The sequence below is a fragment of the Sturnira hondurensis genome, unplaced genomic scaffold (genome assembly GCF_014824575.4).
Source record: "Sturnira hondurensis isolate 20B ecotype Veracruz unplaced genomic scaffold, ASM1482457v3 Scaffold0020184, whole genome shotgun sequence".
NCBI classification, from domain to species: Eukaryota; Metazoa; Chordata; class Mammalia; order Chiroptera; family Phyllostomidae; genus Sturnira; species Sturnira hondurensis.
This window is the reverse complement of record NW_028092815.1, coordinates 2,797,082-2,817,469: the sequence shown is the minus strand read 5'-3', so window position 1 is coordinate 2,817,469 and position 20,388 is coordinate 2,797,082. Positions and strand designations below refer to the sequence as shown.

Below are 20,388 nucleotides of genomic sequence, written 5' to 3'. Positions count from 1 at the left end.
CTTTGTGACAACATGAAATATAACAATATTTGCATCATAGAGGTATCAAAAAAAGAGAGAGACCAAGGGATTGAGAAGTTTTATGAAGAAATAATGATTGAAAACTTCTTTAATGTGGTGAAGAAAAGAGATACACAAATCCAGCAAGCACACAAAGTCCCAAACAAAATGAACAAAAAGATGAACACCAACACACATCATAATTAAAATGACAAAGGCTAAAGACAAAGAGATAATCTTAAAAGCAGCAAGAGACAAAGTTATTTACCTACAAATATGCTCTCATAAGATTGTCACCTGATTTCTCAACAAATATTTTAAGCCAGGAGAGACTGACATGAAATATTCATAAAAAGCAAAGACCAACAACCAAGACTCCTTTACCCATTTAAACCTGAAGGGGAAATAAAGAGCTTTCCAGAGAAAAAAAACAGGCTAAATTATTTTGTTATAACTAAAAACAGTATTACAAGAAATGTTAAAAAGCTTGCTTTAAAAAAAGAAAGAGAAAATAAAACAGGAAAATAGTTAAATTACTAAAGTGGCAATAAATACATATCTATTAATAAACACTTTAAATGTAAATGGCTTCAATGCATCAATCAAAATATATAGGCTAATCCAATTGCTAAGAAAATAAGACTCACATATATGCTGTCTACCAAGAGACCCACTTCAGAAAGAAAGATACACACAGACTAAAAGTAAAAAGATGGAAAAAGATGTCTCATGCAAATGGGAAGGAAAAATAGCTGGGGTAGCAATACTTATATCTGACAAAAAAGAATTTCAAACAAAGGTTAGAGTAAGAGACAAAGAAGGACACTACATAATGAGAAAGGTTGTGATCCAAGCAGACATAACCTTTTAAATTATATGCATCCAGACTTTCATCCAAGATGGAAGCATGGGTAGATACACTGTGTCTCCTCACACAACCAAAAGGGCAATAAATTTAAAAACAAAAAACAACCCAGAAAGTCAAACTGTATGGAAGTCCACAAACCAAGGAGTTAAAGACAACATTTATCCAGACAGGGAGGAGGGGCAGAGAGGACTTGCATCACGGCAGCAGCTAAAGGATCAGGATGGTGAGGCGGCAGCTGGTAGACCAGGTGGTCTCACATTTGCTTGAACAGGAAGCAGGAGGAAAAACTGGGAGTGAGACAGACTATACAACCCAGGGTTCCAGTGCAAGGAAATAAAGCCTTAAGACCTCTGACTGAGAAAACCTGTGGAGTTTCAGGAGTGGCAATCATTCCCTGCCTCACAGGAGAGTTCATTTGAGACACTCACAGGGTGCTACAAACCAATGTACACAAACAAATCCACCCAGGAACCAGCACCAGAAGGGACCAATTTGCTTCTGGGTAGCAGGGAAGTGACTGAAAATGGGGTGAGAGCCAAGAAAGTGGCATTGTGCCCTTTTGGACTGCTCTCCCACATACAGAGCCACAACAAAGAGATGTGGGTTGTCCCACTCTAGTGAATACCTAAGGATACACCCCTTACTACATAACAGGTGCATAAAGACAAAAAATGGCCCCAATGAAAGAACAGATGAAAGCTCCAGAAAAAATACAACTAAGTGATGAAGAGATAGCCAACCTATTAGATGCAGAGTTGAAAAACACTGGTAATCAGGATGCTCACAGAAATGGTTGAGTGTGGTCGCAAAATAGAGGAAAAAGTGGAGGCTATGCAAAGAAAAATAAAGGAAAATGCATAGAAAACCAACAATGAAGGGAGGAAACCAGGACTCAGATCAATGGCTTTGACCACAAGGAAGGAATAAACATTCAACCAGAACAGAATGAAGAAACAAAAATTTTTTAAAAATGAGGAGACACTTAGGAAACTCCAGGACAACTTTAAACATTCCAAAATCTGAATCACAGGGGTGCCAGAAGGAGAAGAGAAAGAGCAAGAAATGGCAAACTTATTTGAAGAAATAACGAAGGGGAAATTCTCCAATCTGGTGAAGGAAATAGATTTTCAGGTAGTCCAGGAAGCTCAGAGAATCCCAAAGAAGTTAGACCCAAGGAAGCACACACCAAGCCACATCATAATTACATTACCGAAGATTAAAGATGAGGAGAGAATCTTAAAAGCAGCAAGAGAAAAGGAGACAGTTACCTACAAAGGCATTCCCATAAGACTGTCAGCTGATTTCTCAAAAGAAAACTTGTAGGCAAGAAGGGGTTGGAAAGAAGTATTCAAAGTCATGAAAAGAAAGGACCTACATCTCAGACTACTCTATCCAGCAAAGGTATCATTTATTTTATTTTATTTTACTTTCTTTTTTAAAAATTATTTTACTGTTCTTCAATTACAGTCATCTGAATTTTCCCTCCACCACTTCCCCCACCCCAGCCAAACCCATCTACTTCCCTTGCTTCCACCATCCCCCGTGGTTTTGTCTATGTGTCCTTTATAATAGTTCATGAAAAACCTTTCCCCCACTGTGTCCTCCCCCCTCCCCTCTGGCTATTGTTAGATTGTTCTTAATGTCAACGTCTGTGGTTATACTTTATTTGCTTTTTGTTGTTGATTATGTTCCAGTTAAAGATGAGATCACATGATATTTTTCCCTCGCTGCCTGGCTTATTTCACTTAGCATAATGCTCTCCAGTTCCATTCATGCTGTCACAAATGGTAGGAGCTCCTTCTTTCTCTCTGCTGCATAGTATTCCATTGTATAAATGGACCATAGTTTTTTGATCCATTCATTTACTGATGGGCACTTAGGTTGCTTCCAGCACTTGGCTATTGTAAATTGTGCTGCTATGAACATTGGGGTGCATAGGTTTTTTTGGACTGGTGTTTCAGGGTTCTTAGGATATAATCCTAGCAGTGAAATTGTTGTGCCAAAAGGCAGTTCCATTTTTAGTTTTCTGAGGAAATTCCATATTGTTTTCCATAGTGGTTACACCACTCTGCATTTCCACCGACAGTGCACTATTGTTCCCTTTTCTCCACATCCTCTCCAACACTTGTTTCTTAATTTGTTTATGATGGCCATTCTGACTGTTGTGAAGTGGTATCTCGTTGTGGTTTTAAATTGCATCTCTCTCATGGCTAGTGATGCTGAGCATCTTTTCATATGTCTCTCAGCCCTCTGTATGTCCTCCTTGGAGAAGTTTCTGTTCAAGTCTTTTACTCATTTTTAATTGGATTGCTTGTCTTTGTAGACTGTAGTTTGTGTTCTTTATATATTTTGGAGATCAAACCCTTGTCTGAGGTATCATTGGCAAATATGTTTTCCCATGTAGCTAGTTCTCTTTTCACTTTAATGCTGTTTTCTTTAGCCATGCAGAAGCTTTTTAATTTGATGAGGTCCCATTTGTTTATTCTTTCCTTTATGTCCCTTGCTTTAGGGGACATATTCGTGAAGATGTTGCTGCGTGGAATATTTGAAATTTTTCTGCTGATGTTTCCCTCTAGGACGTTTATGGTGTCATGAGTTATATTTAAGTCTTTTATCCACCTCGAATTTATTTTTGTATATAGATTAATTTGGTGATTGAGTTTCATTTTTTTCGCATGTATCTGTCCAGACCTCCCAACACCATTTGTTGAAGAGGCTATTTTTACTCCATTTTATGCTTCTTCCCCCTTTGTCAAATATTGACCATAGAGACTTGGGTTTATTTCTGGGCCCTTCGTTCTGTCTCATGTGTCTATGTGTCTGTTCTTATGTCAGTACCAGGCTGTTTTGATTATGGTGGCCTTGTCATACAGTTTGATATCAGGTATTGCCCCAAAGCTATCATTCAGAATGGAAGGGCAGATAAAGTGCTTCCCAGATAAGGTCAAGTTAAAGGAGTTCATCACTACCAAGTGCTTATTATATAAAATGTTAAAGGGACTTATCTAAGAAAAAGAATATGATCAAAAATACAATGACAACAAATCACAACTATCAACAAATGAACCCAAAAAAATAAGAGAAAGAAAAACAATGAAAACAAAAACTAAGCAAACAACTAGAACAGGAACAGAATCAGAGAAATAGACATCACATGGAGAGATTTCAGTGGGGAAGGGGAAGGAAGGAATAGTGGGTAATGTACAGGGAAGAAGAAGCATAATTGGTAGGCATTAAATAAATGAGGAGAGGTCAAAATGGTATAGGAAACAGAGAACTCAAAAACTTGTAAGTACAACCCATGGACATGAACTAAGTGGGGGATGCTGGAGGGTTGGTATGTGCAGGGTGGAAGGGAGATAAAGGGAGAAAAATTCTGAAAACTGTAGTAGTGTAATTGATGAAATATACTTTTAAAAAAAGAAAAAGAATTACTACGGCAAAGGAACAGTGGAGTTGTGAAAATATCATGAAAAATATTTAAATCTCTCTATGGACCAGAAACACATAACTTAGAAAGAGGTCTAAGGATGAGGGGCACATTCCTGGTTAGGGCACATACCTATGTTGAGGGTTCAATCCCTCAGGGTACATACGGGAGACAACAGATGTTTCTCTCACCCAATGTTTCTTTCTCTCTCTCTTGCACCTTTCCTCCGCCTCTAAAATCATTAAATTTTTTAAAAATAAATTAAAAAAAAACAAAAACAAACTAAGCAAACCACTAGAACAGGAACAAATATCACAGCAATGAAGATCACATGGAGGGTTATCAGCAGGAACATGGAGGGGGCAGAATGGGGGAAAAGGTACAGGGAATAAGAAGCATAGATTGTAGGTATAAAATATATAGAGTGAAGTTAAGACTAACATTGGGAATGGAGAAGACAAAGAACTTATATATATGACCCATGGACATGAACTAAGGAGGGAGAATGGGGGTGGAGATTGCAGAGTGGAGCAGAACAAAGGGGAGAATAAAATGGAATAAAACTGTAATAGCATAATCAATACAATATATATTTTTAAAAAGCATACCATGCTCATGGAGAGGAAAAATTAACATTGTTAAGGGGGGTGGAGAGTGCAATGGAGATAAATGGTGGTGGGAAAATGGAGACAACTGTACTTGAAAAATAATTGTAAAAAATGTTCGTAATACCTAAAGCAATCTACAGATCCAATGAAATTTCTGTAAATATGTCAATGGCATATTACACAGAGCTAAAACAAAATAAAAAATTTACATAGAACTATAGAAGACCCAGAATAGACACAGCAATGTTGAGAAAAAAGAACCAAATTGGAGGTGTCATGCTACCTCATATCAAATGGTATTAAAAGGCTAGAGTAATTAAAACAGTATGGTATTGGCATAAAAAGAGACATGCCATATTTTGCCATGTATACTGCATGCCCAGGTTTTAGTACTAATTCCCATGTATAATTGTCATTTTTATTTTTTCCTCAAAAATTTGGGCAAAAAGTGCACATTATGCATGGCAAAATACAGTATATACCAATGTAACAAAATAGAGTACTCAGAAATAAACCCGTATTTATATTATCAATGAATCTTTGACAAAGGAGGCAAGAACAGATGATGGGGTAGAGCCAGTCTATTCAATAAGTGGTATTTGCAGAAACTGGACAGATACATGCAAAAAAATGAAACTAGACCACTTTATTACACTATATGCAAGACTAAACTCAAAATGAATTAAAGACTTAAAAATGTAAGACTCAAAACCATAAAACTCCTAAAATAAAACATAGTCAGTATAATCTCTCAGAACTGTGAGCAATATTTTTTTCTGATATATCTCCTTGGGAGTTGGAAATGAAAGAAAAAATAAACAAATGGTACTATGTCAAACAAAAAATTTTTTCACAGTGAAGAAAACCATTGACAATATGAAAGAAAAACAGAATGAGGTTAGATATTTTCTAATGATACATCTAATAGGGGATTAATAGCCAAAATTTATAAAGAACCTATGTAACTCAAGACCAAGAAAAAATCCAATTAGGAGTGGGTAGAGGATTCGAATGTACACTTTTTCAAGAGAACATACAGATGGTCCATAGACATATGAAAAGGTGTTCAAAGTCACTAATCATCAAATTAAAAGCAGAATGAGATATCCTCTTTCGCCTGTCAGAATAGTTATCACCCACAAACAACAAGTGTTGGCGTGGCTGTGAAGAAAAGGGAGCTCTTGCTAACTTCTGGTGGGAATGCAGACTGGTGCAGCCACTGTGAAAACAGCTAATAACTGAACTACTTATGACCTAGCAATTCCAATTCTGGGTATGTACCTGAAGAAACCAAACACTAATTAAAAAAAATACATGCACCCTTATGTTTCTTGCAGCATTATTTGCAATACCTATGAAAACAACCCAACTGCCCATTAATACATGAATGGATTAAAATAATGTGCTACATAAAATGGAATATATTGGTCGTAAAAGAAAATGAAATTTTACAATTTGTGACAATGTGAATGGACCTACAGTGTATCATGCCAAGTGACATAAGCTAGTCTGAGGAATACAAATACCATATGATTTTACTTGTATGTGAAATTTAAAGAACAATATAAACAAACAAATCAGAAACAGATATAAATACTGTTGTTTGCCAAAGATAAGTGGAGTTTGGGGGGAAACAATGAAGGAATTAAGAAATACAAATAGGCATTTGCAAAATCTTCACAGGGATGTAAAGTATAACATAGGGAATATATAGTTAATAATATTGTAATAACTATGGATAGACCAGAAATGTACTGACAATATCAGAACAGTTGTAATCATAGTATATGATTGTCTAAGTACTGTGCTGTACACCTGAAACTATACAATAATATTGAATATAGCTGTAATTAAAAAATAAAAAACAAAAAGGCAGTGAAAATATGGTATATTGATATTAATACAACAAGGTTTTTCCAGAAAGTATCCAGCCATGTACTATGAAAGATAGAAATATTTATTGAAGAAGATAAAAGATATAAGAAACATTGTACACAGGACAATGATGCCTCAGTCCCCTTCAAAGTAGGCACCTTGGGACCTCATCAATAAAGACACAGTTCCCCCAGTTGTCATCAGCTGCCTTTGCATATTTTCCTAAATCTCATTGACATTCTGAAATCTCTTCCCTTTCAAAGATTTTAGTTTTGGGAAAAGCCAGAAGTTGCAGGGTGCCAATTCTAGGTTGTAGTGAGGCCATGTCACCTGGGTGGTTTGCTGTTTCACCAAAAAACTCTGTATGAGATGTGATGCATGAGCAGGCACATTATCATAATGAAGCTGCCAATCACCAGTTACCTGTAGCTGTGGCCTTCTGAATTATCTGAGATATTTCCATGCAGGAATGCTCAATCAAGCTTAACACAAAATTTGATGCAGATTTGTTGCTCTACTCACTCAGTCATTTGGAATGCCACACAGTACACATGCTCACTCAGTGGCTTCTTCCACCCCCACTGACTAGTACAGTGAGGTTGTCATTGTTCACACATGTGCACTCCAGTCCACTCTCCTGGGCTGCCAACTTATGTGGATGTCAAGGAAACCATTCTCATTATATTAACAATGGTTGAACTTTTTCTGGACAGTTCTCATATATATGCAGATCAAGAACAATGAAGAGAAAACAGGAATATGGTAGCTATTAATTCAACTATATAAAAAATTACCTTAAACATCAATGGTCTAAATACACCAATTAAAGACAAAAATTGTCATAGTGGATCAAAAAACAAGATCAAAGTTTTTGCATAGCAATAAAAAAATAAAAATTAACAAAATGAAAATACAGCTCACTGAATGGGAGAACATACTTGCCAATGATACATCTGATAAGGGGCTAATTTCCAAATACATGTAAAAAAATTATATGACTCAACACCAGGAAGACAAATAACCTAATGAAAAAACGGGCAAAGGACCTGAAAAGACACTTCTCCAAAGACAACATACGGATGACCAATAGACATATTGTAACAGGGTACAGCCAAGGGGAGGGGCCCAAATAGGGATTTGTAATAGGGTCCAGAACTCAGTGTCTGGGAAATATTAGAAAAAAAATATGTAGGATGTCCTTATGGTCACAAGTCTGAGCTGGGGGATGGAGCAGGACCATTGAGAGCTGTTTTGAATAGCAACAGTTTTGCAGATAACCTCTGGAATGGTCGTTTAACATATCTATAACCTTTAACTGGTTTCACAGATATGTTAAACACAGCTGTGGCCAAGCTTTGAGCCAGGGGAATGGGAGTGACTTCAACCCATTATATAACTGGGAGGCAACTCCACCTGGTCACAGAGCCTACGTAAGAGCTTAGAGATGATTGGCTCCACACTGCAGGGCCACACCTGCCCAGACTTACTATGACAGCCCAGTAAAGCTGAAAGAATATGGGCGGGAATGCTGGCAGCTGTGGCCAATTGTGGGAGGAGTCAGAAATGGTGTGGCAGAGGAAGATTGGAGCTGGGATTTAAACCCAGGCATGGCAGCCATGGGGGGGGGGGGTCTTTTGGGACCACACAGCTTGGGCAGAGAAGAACCATGGACTTCTATTTCTTTTCCTGAGATATGGTACCCCGGACTGGGCAGAGGGGGAAGGAAGGACTGTGTGTTTGTGGGTATTCTAAAGGACTTTGGGATCTCAGTGAAGACATTAAGTCATTACTCTTAAGTTTGTATAACTCTTTAAATAAATAATCCCTTTCCTTTTCACCAATCTCTGGCACTGAGAGACATCTTTCCCTGAAGGCAAGGTGAACCTAATATGGGAGGAAACCCCGGAGCACAAGGATGGGTCCATTTGGCAATAGTATATCATTCAACACCCCCACCCCGAGTGTGTTCTGTAACCATACGAAAAAATGCTCAATGTCTCTAATCACCAGAGAGACTCAAATTAAAATCACAGTAAGATATCACCTCACACCTACCAGAATGGCTATCATCAGTAAATCAACAAGTGCTGGCAAGGATGTGGAGAAAGGGGAACCCTTGTGCACTGTTGGTGGGAATGCAGACTGGTGCAGCCACTGTAGAAAACAATATGGAGATACCTCAAAAAATTAAAAACGGAACTACCTTTTTACCTAGTGATCCCATTCTGGGAATATATCCTAAGGATCCCAAAACACCAGTTTGAAAGAATATATGCACCCTTATGTTCGTATCAGCATTATTTTCAATAGCCAAAATCTGGAAACAGCCCAAGTGCCCATCGTTAGATAAGTGGATGAAAAGCTGTCGAACATTTACCGCAGTAGAATACTACATAGCCATAAAAGGTAAGAAAATCTTACCCTTTGTGACAGTATGGATGAACCTGGAGAACATTATGCTGAGTGAAATAAGCCAGTCAGAGAAAGACAAATACCAGGTGATTTCACTCATCCATGCAATCTAATGAACAAAATAAACTGATGAACAAAATAGAAACAGAGGCATGGACACAGGGACCAGACCGAGTGGACTGGACAAAAGAAGGTGAAGGGATTAAGTATGTGTGTGTGTGTGTGTGTGTGTGTGTGTGTTTATACACAAAGGCACAGACAACAGTGGTGATAGCCACAGGAAAGGGGGTGGTAGGAGGAGGTGGGCAAAACACCCAAGAGGGAAAATTGGGACAGAAAGAACTTTGCTCGGGGTGACAAGTGCATGATGCAGTGTGCTGATAATGTTCCATTCAGTAGTGCACTTGAAAGCTGTATGGTCTTTTGAACTAATATCGCTCCAATAAATTCAATTAAAAGTAAATAAATAAATTATTGCTGGAATTTTTATTAAAAATTTAAAATAAACTAAATTTATAACTCAGAGACCTAACAGAAAAAGAGAAAATAACCCAAATTTAATTGAAATAATCAAATAACAAGGATCATAATGGTATTAAATAAAACAGAATCTGAAAATAAAATAGAAGTGATCAATGAAATTAAGATCAGTTTTCTTGAAGAGATAATCAAAGTAGAAAAAACTACGTCCATATGTAACCCGCACACGAATGTTTTAGGAGTTTTATTCATAATTGCCAAAACTTGAAAGGAACCCAGATGTCCTTCATTGGCTGGATAAATAAACTGCGATACATTCAAACAATGGGATATTACTCAGTGTAAAAAGAAATGAGCTATCAAGCCCTGAAAAGACATTGAGGAAACCTAAATGCATACTGATAAGTGGAAAAAAGCCTATCTAAACAGACTACATACTGTAGAGTCTAGCTATTCGACATTATGGAAAAGGCAGGATGGTGGAGACAGTAAAAAGATTGGTGGTTGCTAGGAGCTGAGGTCAAGGATAAATAGGCAGAGCCCATAGGATTGTTAGGTTGATGCAACTATTGTGTACAAAACTACAATAATGAATCCATGGCATTGACACATTTGTCCAAACCTACACAGTGTGCAGCAGCACTGTAATGTGAGCTATGCACTTTGAATGACAGCAATGTGTCAGCGTGGTCTCCCAGACTGTGACGCATGCGCACCCTGGTGTAGGACACAGACCACGGAGAACTCTGCAGAGAACATGGAAAAATCTGTACTCTCTGCTCAGTTTTGCTGAGAACATAAAATTTCCCTAAAATAAGATTACTAATTTTTAAATGAAGATAAACGGTTTGCCTTGGAATTCCTTTCTCCCACTTTCCCACAAGCTGAAACACAGATGAGCTCACGGCCTGCCTCTTACCTTGCACTGGTGTCGCCCTATTGGATGGCAAGCCGACAGGACTAGGGGAACTGGCTCCCCAAAGTTGCTCCAGGGATAGAACCCCGGGTCCTCAGCCCACCTGGTCCCTCATGTTGGGAGTGTATATAAGAAAGAAAGGGGATCTTCATTACTACAGCTTTACCTTTTTTAACCAACTCACAGAATAAATAAATGAGTGAACGAATATATGAGGTCTGTCCAGAAAAAAATCCAGCCGTTATTATATAATGAGAACAGTTTGTGTGACATCCATGTAACCTGGCAGCCAAGGAGAGTGGACTGGAATGTGATGCATGAACAATGATGACTTCACTGCACTAGTCCGTGGGGTCAGTCGACACCTTTGAGTGAGCACATGCACTGTGTGGCTGTCACATTCAGAATGATTGAGTGAGTACAGCAACAAATCTGCATCCAATTTTGTGTTAAACTCAAACATTCCTCTGTGGAAACATCTCAGGTGATTCAGAAGGCCACAGCCATGGGAAACTGATGACTGGCAGCTTCATCACGACAAAACGCCTGCTCATGCATCATGCCTCATGCAGAGCTTTTTGATGAAACATCAGATCACACAGGTGACTCAGCCCCTCTACAGCCCTGTGACTTCTGGCTTTTCCCAAAACTAAAACCACCTCTGAAAAGGAAGAGATTTCAGACCATTGATGAGATTCAGGAAATTCAACAGGGCGGCTGATGGAAATTAGGAGAACTGTGTGAAGTTCCAAGGTGCCCACTTTGCAGGGGACTGAGACATTGTCCTATGTACAATGTTTCTTGTATCTTGTACCTTCTTCAATAAATGTCTATATCTTTCATATTGTATGCCTGGATACCTTCTGGACAGACCTTCTGCACTGCACTATAGCACAAAAGGGCATCTAAGGTGGATTACAGTAATGTATCAGGTAAATTGCAATACAAAACCACATAAAAATGGGCCAGATATATAAGGCATTACACACTGGTGATTTGGGAGTCACTACATTTATGCAAATAGTTTAATTCACAAGTGCCTGAATTTAAGACAAAATGATAGATACATGCTCCAACGCATGTATGATGAAAAGAGTTATATTTCCTTCCATATGATTTCAGAAAATTCTAGGATCACATATGTTCAGGGACTAGGTATCTAGTCCATAGGACCCTACGATCAGTGCATTGGGAGGGGTATTTTTAAGCAGTAAAAGAAGTATGCAGTGGATTATAAGCCCCTGGGCAACAGAAGCTGTGGTTTCTCCCTCTTTTGGATGACCCTTCCTGCCCTCCCTTGCCTTCCCCATCACCCACCTCCCTCTCTCACACTTCCTTTCAGCACCCGGTCTCAGCATGTACACGACAGTGAGTATCTGCACTCTTCCCTGGGGACTGGATCTCTAACTGCAGTTCCCTGGAGAGGAGAGAAAGAGAGAAGGGGAGAAGGCCAAATCCCAGGGGAGTAAGAACTGAAACCTGTATCGATGTGCAGAAACTCAGTTAATCTACAGATGGTGACTTCTGGGTAGAGGAAGTTACTGATCTTCGTAGCCAACTCTGGGGAAAGCAGTACATCTATGGAGAGCTGACCTTAGATGACCTCTTCATTCAGTGAGGTCATGCCTCACCTCCCCAGGGAGATGTGCTGACTGGGAGAAAATCGGCCTCTGTGTTGCTAGGAGCTTTTTGGGTTTTTATTTCTCCTCTCTGCCCTGGTTCTTCAAGTTAAGATAAAAACTGTGGCCCTGAGAATGAAAGAGGGCACGCAAATAAGATGGCTCTGGCTGATGAAAAGGACTCTGTTAATACAGGGAAATTTGCCAAATCATTATATAACACCACACAGCTTTCAAAGTATTTTAGATCAGATAATAATTTTAACAAAAAAAATGTTCCCAATTCATGTACATGATAAAGTATTTGAAAAAGACAAACACAAAAAGAGACCAAATTATCACCACCCTGTGATGAGCACTGCGAATGTTTCAGGGTTGAGTCTTTCTCTCGTTCCCCACTTCTCTGATGATTTCTACATCTCTCATGGTCTCTCTTTACCTCTTTCTCTGTCTTGCATCCTGTCTTCTGCCAAACTGAGATCATAGAGTACACAGTGTTCTGTAACTTGCTCCTTTGTCTAATCATATGTAAAAATAATTTTTCCATTTTTAAACACAGAAAAACATGAGAGGATGATTAAGCTCAAAGCCTCACTCAGGTTATGTTTAAGTATAGCTGCAGTTCCTTGACTTACAAATATACACTGAGGACCCCATGGGTACCAGGCTCTGTGCTGAGCCTTCATGTGATGAAGGACATATGGGCTCATGGCACTGGTCATCCAATAGGGAGAGTGGATAGTAAATGAAGAATTACCAGTAGGGCAAACATTACATAAAAAGAAACAAAAGGGTTGTTGAGGATACACAATCATGGCCAGATTAGGGGAGAAAACGGTACCTCAGAACTATGCACTTGAAGAGGAAATCCTCAGATTGCAGTGACTTTGTCTCGTAGTGAACTTGCCTTTTTGCTGAGTCTCTCCATGGGGAAAAGCACATTAGTACATTCAGGCTGGTCTCCACCTACTCACCAATGACAACCTGTTACACAAGGGCAGTGTGAGAGGAACTGGTCCTTCCCATGAATCACCACTGGAATTTAAACAGGTGCAGTAAAAGAAATTCAGCAACATGGAGTTTTAAAAAAGTTAAATATTGCCTAATCTTTAATCCAGTAATTCCTTACCAAGTATCTATCCTAACAAGTTAATTAAAAACTTAGACACAATTTTATATATGAAATGTTCTTAGTACCATTATTTATACTAATGTGAGAAATGTAATAACCTAAATATTCATAAAAATCAGAAAGGTGAAATGCATTATAGTCTTTTCATCCAGTGGAATATTATGTAATAAATAACAATAGTTATAATTTTCTAAGTATCAACCATGTCCCAGATTATGTTGAAAGCTTTTGAAGTTTTTTTTTCAAGGAATATTTAATTATATGAGAAATGCTTATTATTTATGGTTGAGAGAGACACGGGAGTTGAAAGGTTTTATTTATAATCTAATTTGTATTTCTTCATGTATTTATATGCCTATCCAATGAAAAAATCAGAATGCTATTGATGGTAGAATTAGAAATGAATGGTAGTTTCCTGTCTTATTTTTTATAATTCTTAATTTTCCATGATAAGCATATATCAAACACATCAATATAGTGTAAGATATATTATCTAAAAACACATACACTGGAGTGTTATTAATCACTCTCTTGGACCAAATGCTTAAATGTGTTAAAAAAATAGGTTTCCAATTAAGACAGTGGCATAGATGAATGTGGTACTCACATCCTGCCACAATCACATCAAAATCACAACTAAGCTACAGGAGAAGTATCATTAAGAAACACCTAAAGCTAGCTGAACATGAGGCCGATACCTGAGGATATAAAGAAGAAGCCACGTGAAGACTGATAGGAAGGGAAGAGGTGCTGAACAGGCTGGCCCCACACCCATGCATGGTGGTTAAAGATCAGCAAGATTTCTCTGCTGCTGAGGACTCCCCAAGGAGTGAAGAGTCTCAGCCCCACACCAGGAAGCAGGCCCCCCAGTCCAGGGTCCCAACACCAGGAAGAGAAGTAAGTCCCTGTAACTTCTGGCTGTGAAAATCTGTGGAAGCTGTGGATGAATGAGAGGGAGGGCTTCTGGAGTCCCAGGGGTTCCTCTTAAAGGTCCCTCACACAGATTTACTTAAACTCACTCATTCTGCGCTCCAGGGCTGGGACAGTAGCTTGAAAGATGCCAGAAGCATACACGTAGGAACTGAATTGTGTGGCTTTGGGCCAGGGGCTAGGCAGGACAATGTTTTCCTAGACAGAAGCCACTGTTCCTTTGCTGAGCCCTATGCCCACAGAGCCAGCAGGCAGGTGCCATATCTGAGTATCTACCAGCCTGGTTAACACTATTTTCCCCACTCTGGAGATTCCTTGAGACCCACCCCACCCAACTTGTAGGCCTACCCAAGCCTTTTCCAATGGTTTTACCATATGAGTAGCCTGTCTTGGCTCAGACTTCAGATGTTTCTAAAATCTTTTTTAAAAAGCAGCCTTGGTATGCTCCATATCTCTTGCTAAGTGGCCCCAGGCCTGACACTAACAGCAACAACCAGCCTTAACTAACAGCTTGGCATCTCTGGGCACCTCTAAGCCTAGCACAATAGCAATCACCTGCAAATTGCTCTGTAGCTCATGCCAGATGGCCCTGAGAAGGACACAGGTGATGGCTGACCTTGGCCTGCACCTTCCTGGAGACCTCAGAGCAAGTGTTCCTAGTGAACAGATTCAAACTGTGTCTAAGCCTCTGCACTTAGACACAGAGGGCACAGAGCACTGCCGAAGTAAGTATTGCTCTGTGAGGTTGGCCACTGCACAGCTGGTCCTTTGCTGTGACTGCAGCCAGTCCTCAAGGCAAATCCCTTCCATTGATGTGCCAACAGCAGTCAAGGCCCAGCTACAACAGCAGGGGCACACAGCCCACACAGAGGGGGTGCACCTGAAACACACAGCTTGGGAAATAAGGGAGACTGCACTATGTTATACAAGGCACCTCTAATAAGCCCAGAAGACATAGCATCTCTATCCGACACATAGAAACAAACACAGGGAGGCAGCAGAAATGTGGAGACAAATGTTCCGAAATGAAATAACAGTATAAAACTCCAGAAAAAAGAAACCAAATAAAATGGAGACAAGAAATCTACCAGATGCTGAGTTGAAAACATTGGTTATAAAAGAGCTCAAAGAGTAAATGAACTTAGTAAAAATTTTGACAAAAAATAAGAAACCAAAAAAAAATGGAGATAAAAACAACCAGTCAGATATAAAGAATGCAATAACTAAATGAAGAATACATTTTAGGGAATCAGCAGTAGAGTAGAGGAAGCAGAGGATCAAGTTAGCAATTTGGCAGATAAAAAAGAAGAAAACACTGAAAGCAGCAAAAAAGAAAATAAAAAAATTAGGATAGTTTAAGAAGTCTCTGGGACAACTTCAAGCATACCAACATTTGCGTCATGGGGGTGTCAAAAGGAGAAGAAAGAGAGTAAGAAATTAAAAATCTACTTGAAAAAATAATAACAGAAAACTTTCCTAAACTGGTGAAGAAAATACAACAACTTCAGGAAGCATAGAAAGTTCCAAACAAGATGAACCCAAAGAAGCTCACACCAAGACACAAGAATTGTGTGGCTTTGGGGCACATAAGAATGAAAATGACATCTTTTTTTAGGTAGGCCTGTATCACTATGAATTTCCCTCTCAGGACTGCCTTCACTGTGTCCCATAAGTTTTGGACTGTTGAGAGTTCATTTTCATTTGTTTCCAGAAACTTTTTGATTTATTCTTTGATTTTACTCTAGACCCATTTGTTATTTAATAGCATACTATTCAATCTCCATGAGTTTGAATGTTTTTGAGTTTTTTCCTTCAGGTTGGTTTCTAGTTTCAGTCCCTTGTGGTCAGAGAAAATGCTTGATGTGATTTCAATTTTCTTGAATTCGTTGAGGCTTGTTTTGTGTCCTATCGTGTGGTCTATCTTTGGAAACGTTCCATGTGCACTTGAAAAGAATGTGTATTTTGCTTCTTTGGGATGAAGGGCTCCATATATGTCAGTTAAGTCTATTTGATCTAGGGTATTGTTCAATACTGCAATATCTTTGTTGATATTTTGTTTAGAAGCTCCATCCATTTTTCACAGTGGGGTGTAAAATCCCCTAGTGTAACTGTGTTGCTGTCAATGTCTTTATTGAACTCCTTCAAGATTTTCCTTATGTATTTGGGTGCTCCTATGTTGGGTGCACATATATTTACAATGTTTATGTCTTCTTGATGGATTCTTCCCTTGAGTATTATGAAGTGACCTTCTGGGTCTCTTTTTATGGCTCTTTTTTTGACTTCTATTTTGTCTGACATGAGTATTGCTACCCCAGCTTTTTTTTCCTGTTTGTTTGCTTGGAATATTTTTTCTAACCCTTCACTTTCAGGTCTTTTGTTCTGAGGTGGGTCTCTTGTAGGCAGCATATGTGTGGGTTATGATTTCTTATCCATTCAATACCCATGTTGAGTACCCCATGTCTTTTGATTGGAGCATTTAACCCATTTACATTTGTGTTTATCATGGATAAGTATTCATTCATTTCCACTTTTCCCTTTGTACCTATGTCCCTCTGTCTCTTTCTTTTTCTTCTTCTTCCTAAAGCAGTCTCTTTGGCATTTCTTACTATACTGAGTTGCTAGAGATGTACTCCTATAGCCTAATATTTTAGGAGGAGATCCTTATTTCACCTTCCATTTTATTTTATTTTATTTTTTTTAAAGATTTTATTTATTTATTCATTTATTTATAGAGGGGAAGGAGAGAGGGAGAGAAACATCAATGTATGGTTGCCTTTTGGACATCCCCTGCTGGTAGTTAGCCTGCAAGGAACCGGTTTGCAACCTAGGCATGTGCCCTGACTGGGAATCGAACCGCGATCCTCTGGTTCGCAGGCCCGCACTCAATCCACTGAGCTACGCCAGCCAGGGCTTTCACCTTCCATTTTAAATGAGAGCCTTGCTGGGTACAGTAGTCTTGGTCTTTCTTTTTCATTACTTGGAATAATTCATGCCATATCCTTCTTGTTTGTAGTGTTTCTGTTGAGAAATCAGCTGATAGTTTTATTGGAGCTCTTTTGTATTTTAACAGCTGTTTCTCCCTTGCTGTTTTTAAGATTCTCTCTTTGTCTTTAAATTTTGCCATTTTAATTATGACCTGTCTTGGCATGGGCCTCTTTGGGTTCATTTTCATTGGGACTTTCTGTGCTTCTTGAATTGGTGTGACTTTTCCCCTCACCAAATTAAGGAAGTTTTCTGTCATTATTTTCTCAAGCAGATGTTCTAACCCTTTCTCCTTCTTCTGGAATCCCTATGATGTGAATATTATTATGTTTCATGTTGTTTTGCAGCTCTCTTAAACTATCTTCATTCTTTTTGAGTCTTTGTTTTGTTGCACTGACTGGGTATTTTGTCCTACCTCATCTTCAAACTTGCTGATTCAATTCTCTGCTTCATCTAGCTTGATTTTAATTCCTTCTAGTGTACTCTTTATTCAGATATTATATTCTTTATTTCCTCCTGGTTCTGATTCATAGTTTCTCTGTCATTTTTCATGTTGATGTAGTTTCCACTAAGTTCCTTGTAGTTCTCACTGAGTTCCTTTAGTATCCTTATAACCACTACTTTGAACTGTGTGTCTGGTAAGTTCCTTGACTTTATTTCATGTAGCACTCTTTCTGGGGATTCCTCCTTCCCTTTTGATTCAGGTTGTTTCTTTGCCTCCCCATTTTAAGTGGCTCTTTTTGTTTTTTTTTTTCCTACATATTAGATTGATCTACTTTGACTTCCTGTCTTCATTGTGGCCTTCTGTGGCAGGAGTCTTGTGGGACTCAGTTGTCCAATCTCCCCAAACTCCTGAGGTGGATACTCTAGGGGAGGCCCTTCGTGCAATTTTCATAGGCTCTCTTGTAGTTGGGTTTTGGTCGTTGTTGGTTTATTCCTTGTTGGGTTTTCCCTTCTGGCAGGCTGACTGAGAGTAACAACCACTGCCACATCTTGTATGCTCCTGGTTATACAGGAGCTGCCAGAACAAAGCTAAAAACCCAGCAAAGAAAACTGACACCAGGAAATACCCCCCAACCACTACCATAATATTCACAACACATGAGCTAAGATTTATAAAGGTGGAAAGAGAATGAGCATATTATACAAAAGGAAAAAAGAATATGAGGTGACTAATGAGAAGAAAAATGATTGTGAGAGGGTAGAGGGAGGATAAATAATAAGATTAGGGAATAGGAACAAAGTGAAGAAGAGGAAAAAATAAAATTTACCATTCAAATAAAATAGGGAGGGAATAGGGTAAACTATATATATGATATGAGTTTTGGAGAAAAAGTAGGAACCAAATTGCAGTAAAATAACCACCTCAGTGATAGCCACAACAAAGGAACAATGATTGGTAAAGAGAATACTAATAGTATAAGAAAGATAAAAGAAAGAAAAGAAAAAAAAGACTGTGTCTAAAGAAAAAAACCTAATTTTGATAGGACAGAGGGAGGACGAATAATAAGCATAAAGGTTAGAAATCAGGCTAAGAAAGGGAAAAAAACATTTTAAGTGAAAGTAAGACAGGGAAGGAGGAAAGCAAAATGGAGTAGGACAAGGGAACAGCAAAATATAAACAGCAAAATAATTTTTAAATGTTTTAAATATTTTTAAGATTAAAAATTTAAAATAAATAGTAAATACCTAGGGATAGAGTTGAAGAAAGGCAACAACAATCTCAGTATCAATGACAGTTGAATACATATTAATAAAATTTGAATGACAACAAAGGATATTATAAGAAAGGAAAAAAGAATATAAGATGAGTAATGGAAAGAAAGATGGTTTGAGAAGATGGAGGGAGGAGAAATAGTAAGAGTGAGGAATAGAAACAAGGCATAGAAAGGGCAAAAACACAATTTAAAACAAATAAAAAAGAGAAGGATGAAGGGAAAGTAGAGTAAGAGAAGGGAAGAGCAAAAGATGAGACTAGTTTTAAAACTAAAATAAAAACAAGAATAAAGAATAGAAATGAAAACTGTATTAAAAATATAAAGTAAAAAAATAAAAATAGTGAAATAATAGGGATAAAATTAAAGACAAGGAAACAATGTTAAAAAGCTATACAAGAGGAAAAAATAATGTAAATAATGAAAAATAATGAGGTGGAATTCATCTCAGGAGAGTATAGTATTTGTTGGCATACTGTCTTCTTCTTTGGATCTGTCCCTGATATCAGCTGGTGTCCCCATCTAGCTTTAGGTAACCTGTTCAAGGCTACCAGTGATCCACAACCTGTGTCTGTCTCCTTCAGGCTTGGCTCTCCCTGTTCTTCTTCCCTGCTGTTTTTTTTTATCAGTACAAGGCCCAGGGGTGGTTCATCTAATGTCTGACGATGCAGCACGTACCACCTCCACCTGTCTCCAGAGGGTGTCTGGTGTGATCAGTAGGATGGGATCCCTGGGTCACCCCCCAGAAGGTGCTGTTCAGCCTCCAGGGAAGATGGGAGGTGTGTCCCTGCCCCTGCACATGTCTTGGTCTGTCCCAGGTTATTAGTGCTAAGGTACAGTTTCTGATGAATTAGCTGTCTGTTTCATGTGTGGGACCAATCTGTGTAAAAGGGTCATCTTCCTGCTTGGTGTTGATGGTAGCTCTGTGTGAGAGCCACATTCAGGGTTCTGTGTGGAGAGCTGCACCATTCTTTAATCTCTCTGCTCTGCTGTTTTCAGTTGAATAGGCTGGAGAAAGAGCCAGCATAGCGTCCAATAAAGTTTCTTAAAGGGCTCCTTTGGAGATGCCCTTTCTTTCCCCTGCAGATACACACCAGACAAAATTTTCTTGAGCCTGGCCTTGCCCTACTAAGTTTGCAGTCTTGCAGGTGGGCGATGGACATGCCTTCCCCTTTCCATAGGTTTGCATTCTGCAGTTTGGGTTGCCCTGCCTGGCCGCAAGGATCCCATCCAGTTCCTGGCTCACTGCTCTTACAGGAGGCTCAGACCCAAACTCTGCTCAGCAGGGGTGAGGGTCCTTCATAGGTGGGGTCCTACAATTCCTTCGCCATGTGGCCTTCTACTCTTCCTGGGCAGCTGGGTTCAATGGACACAAACCATACTATGAATCTGGCTTCTTTGCTATCAGAGTAGCTACATGC

At 38.9% G+C, this 20,388-nt stretch overlaps 1 long non-coding RNA gene across 1 annotated transcript; it reads right to left on the bottom strand.

Annotated features, from left to right (window-relative positions):
• Nucleotides 1-7,214: 7,214 nt before the first annotated feature.
• LOC118975234 (uncharacterized) lies at nt 7,215-19,944 on the bottom strand. The gene is made up of 3 exons (XR_005064028.1): nt 19,934-19,944; nt 19,767-19,770; nt 7,215-7,298 (listed from the first exon to the last, which is right to left on the bottom strand). It is a non-coding gene; the product is annotated as an uncharacterized LOC118975234 (long non-coding RNA).
• Nucleotides 19,945-20,388: the final 444 nt, after the last annotated feature.